This window comes from Colobus angolensis, unplaced genomic scaffold (genome assembly GCF_000951035.1).
Source record: "Colobus angolensis palliatus isolate OR3802 unplaced genomic scaffold, Cang.pa_1.0 Scaffold78, whole genome shotgun sequence".
NCBI lineage: Eukaryota > Metazoa > Chordata > Mammalia > Primates > Cercopithecidae > Colobus > Colobus angolensis.
Genome location: NW_012121598.1, coordinates 5553608 through 5557648, shown reverse-complemented (window position 1 = coordinate 5557648; position 4041 = coordinate 5553608). Strand labels below are relative to the sequence as shown.

The window sequence follows — 4041 nt, the reverse complement described above, 5'->3', positions numbered from 1 at the left end:
TTTTGTGACTCCACCACCAACTTCCAGGCTAAGGAAGGACAGACTTAGTGAGCAGTTCCAAGACCACTGAGCTCATGGTTCCCTGTGGCTGCCTCCTTTGTACCTCCATCATGATCAGGGCTTGAGGAGGGTCCTCTCAATTCCCTTTGCCATGCTTGGAAAAGCATGAGGGATGCAGCACAGGCTGAAAACTGAGTGACCAACCCCAGGGAGTCGATGGGGAACACTGGCAAGCCAATCACAAAGTTGATGCCATTTGCCCTTAGGGAGGAGAGGTGGGGCCTGGGCAAGGACAACAGCTGGACCAATCACAAAGTTGATACCGTTTGCCCTTAGGGAGGAGAGGTGGGGCCTGGGCAAGGAGGAGAGCTGAAAGGTGAAGGACAGGCCTGGCTCTCAGTAGTGGTAGTGATCCAGCTTGAAGGGATTATCACAGGACATGCCCAGATATTGGACCTGCTTCTCAGTCTGCTTGGTCAGTTTCATGTTCACCTTGCCCAGATGGGCTTCAGCCACTGCCTCATCCAGCTTCTTGGGCAGGAAGTGAACCTCAATGGGGTAGTTGTTTGAGTGGGTCCATAGCTCAATCTGCACCATCACATGGTTGGTGAAGGAGTTACTCATCATAAAGCTGGGTTGGTCCATAGCACAACCCAGGTAGACCAGCTGACACTCAGCTAGCAGGATGGTGCCACGCCCATTCTTTAGCCAGTACTGGTCCATCTGGGGCTTGATGTTCACCTTCTTCATAGCATTCTTGTTGAGCCACCTGACATCGATTTCCACATCAGAGTGTCTGGTGTTACACACAATGGCATCATCCTTCATCTGTTCAAAGTGCCTGTTGGGCAGCTAGCCAAGGATGATGTCAACACAGCCTGTGGTGGTGACAAAGATGTTGCCCTCTTGACAGGCCTCATCCATGGTGGTCCTCTCATAGCCCTTCATGGCAGCCTATAGTGCATTGATGGGGTCGATCTCAGTGATAATGACGTGAGCGAGCCCCGAAACCCCACAGGGCCTGGGCACAGCCCTTGCCCACATCACCATAGCCTGCTACCACAGCTACCTTGCTGGCAGTCATCACACCTATGGCCTACTTGATGCCATCTATGAGGGACTGGTGGCAGCCATAGAGGTTGTCAAACTTGGTGACACAGTCATTAATGTTGATGGTGGACACCTTCAGGATCCCACTGTCCATCATCTTGTATAGGTTGTGGACCTCAGTTGTGGTCTCCTCAGAGATGTCTCTGATGCCCGACAAGAGCTGTGGGTACTTAGTGTGGGTGAGGTTGGTAAGGTCCCCACTGACGTCCAGAATCATGTTGAGGAGCTTGTCCTTGAAGTAGTGTCTGCTTGATGCACCACAGGTACTTCTCCTCCATTTCACCCTTCCAGGCGTTCACTGGACTCCCAGCCTTGGCAGTGGCAGCTGCTGATGGTCCTGGATGGAGAAGATGTTGCAGCTGGACCACTGCACTTCAGCACCCAGGACAAGGATGGTCTCAGTGAGGACAACTGTCTCCACGGTCACGTGCAGGCAGCCAGTGATGCAGACACCCTTCAGTGGCTTGGAGGCTGAGTACAGCTCCCGCATGTGCATCAGGCCTGGCTTCTTGTTCTCCTCAGTGTCCAGGGCCTTCCACCCCCAGGTGGCCAAACCAATGTCAGCAACTTCGTAGGGTAGTTAATGAGACACACTGGTGGTGCTTCTGCACAGAATGATGGACATCGGCAAACAGGACCAAGCCTCAAACTGGGGACAGGCACAGGGCCAGCAGCACTGGGCAGGGCAACAGTGGTATTTGTAATGGATAGTCAGGGAAGGACTCCCTGTGAAAGTGACATTTCCATAGAGCCTTTGGTGAACAGAGGGAATAAGCCATGGATACATGTGGGAGAAGAGCAACCAGGCAGTGGGAGCAGCACAGGTGAAGGCAGTGAGGCAGGAAAAGGTGGGTGTGCTGGAGGAACAGCAAGGAGGCCATATGGCTGGCATAGAGTGAGTGAGTGGGATCATGATAAGAGATGATGTCAGAGGGGTGGGAAGGGAATGGAGCACAGATTACATAGGACTTTGTAGGTCACTAAAATATGTTCATCCAGAATAATACAAGAAGTGAATAATGTTAATAATTTATTTAAAAATTGTAGCTTTTATTCATATGATAAGATTAGCAACATTGTATAAAAATTTTCATTGCAATTTTTTTTTTTTAGCCAAAGCATAAGTATCCTGTGGTTTATTTACTGAGCATTTATTCTTTTCTATCCATCTGTTTTTTATTGCCTAAAGACAATGATTACCACTGGTAAAGGCTTCACATAAAATAAATTTAACAGTTTATTTGAGCAATAAAGGATTCATGAATGAGGCAGCACTCAAAATTGGAATAAGTTCAAGGCTGAGTGCAGTGGCTCATGCCTGTAATTCTAATACTTTAGGAAACTGAGGTAGGAGGATCGCTTGAGCCCAGGAATTCAAAACGAGCCTAAGCAACACGGTGAGACCTTGTCTCTACCAAAAAGTTAAAAAAAAAAAAAAAAAAATAGCCCAGCATGGTGGTACATGCCTGTAGTCCCAGCTGCTTCGGAGGCTGGGGTGGGAGGCTTGCTTGGACCTGGGTCAAGGCTGCAGTGAGGTGTGATCGTGCCACTGCCCTCCAGCCTGGGTGACAGCGCAAGACTTTGTCTTAAAAAAAAAAATAGAAAAAAAGAATAACTTCAGAGAGCTCCACTTTAACAGCATAAGCAGCAGCATGCTTATAGGCCGAACATGGAGGCAAAAGTAAAGAAGTGACTTCATTGGCTACAGCTAGGCATTTGCCTTGCTTGGGCATGATCCAATGGAAAGTTGCTAGTTATATGACTAACAGCTGGCTGTCTGTCATTGGCTGGTAGTTCGCTCTATGATTGACTGAAGCGTGGCTTGGGGTGTGTGTGTTTAAATTTAATCAGTTTCTCAGAGAATGAAGAGAAGCTAAGCAGAGCATACATACTCAAGTATTTACATCTACAATTTACCATCAAATAAATGACTTCTCTGGGGAAGAGCTAATAAAGAGGTGCAGGAAGGTCAGGAGTTACACTAATTACATTCCCTCCACAAGGAAGAAACATCAAAAGTGGGAGAGAAAGTTCCTCCCTCGTGACTCTCCAACAATCTAAAAAAAAAAAAAAAAGATATTAGCATCATGAAAAAGAGGAACATGCCAGGCACAGTGGCTCATGCCTGTAATCCCAGCAATTTGGGAGGCTGAGGTGGGCAGATGACGAGGTCAGAAGATCGAGACCATCCTGGCTAACACTGTGAAACCCCCTCTCTAATAAAAAAATACAAAAAATTAGCTGGGCGTGGTGGCAGGCGCCTGTAGTCCCAGCTACTTGGGAGGCTGAGGCAGGAGAATGGGATGAACCTGGAAGGCAGAGCTTGCAGTGAGCCAAGATCGCGCCACTGCACTCCAGCCTGGGCGACAGAGCGAGACTCCGTCTCAAAAAAAAAAAAAAAGGAACATTTGCTAGAATTTAAAGACCCAGAGATTTGACGATGCATATGAATAGCTAAAGATAATACATTCATAAGTAATTTTTTTCTTTTTTTTTGAGAAGGAGTCTCTCTTTGCCTAGGCTGGAGTGCAGTGGCACAATCTCAGCTCACTGCAACCTCCGCCTCCTGGACTCAAGCGATTCTCCTGTCTCAGCCTCCTAAGTAGCTGGGATTACAGACTCAAGCCATCATGCCTGGCTAATTTTTGTATTTTTAGTAGCGATGTGTTGGCCAGGCGGGTCTCGAACTCCTGACCTCAGGTAATCCACCCACCTCGGCCTCCCAAAGTGCTGGGATTAAAGGCGTGTGCTACTGTGCCTGGCCTGAGTTTTATTTATTTTTTTATTTTGTTTTGTTTTATTTTATTTTATTTTATTTTTTTGAGACGGAGTCCCGCTCTGTTGCCCGGGCTGGAGTGCAGTGGCCAGATCTCAGCTCACTGCAAGCTCCGCCTCCCGGGTTTACGCCATTCTCCTGCCTCAGCCTCCTGA

General features: G+C 48.0%; 1 pseudogene; it reads right to left on the bottom strand.

Moving 5' to 3' along the window:
• Positions 1-396: 396 nt before the first annotated feature.
• On the bottom strand, positions 397-1690 carry LOC105502251 (annotated as a pseudogene).
• Between the last annotated feature and the right edge of the window lie 2351 nt (positions 1691-4041).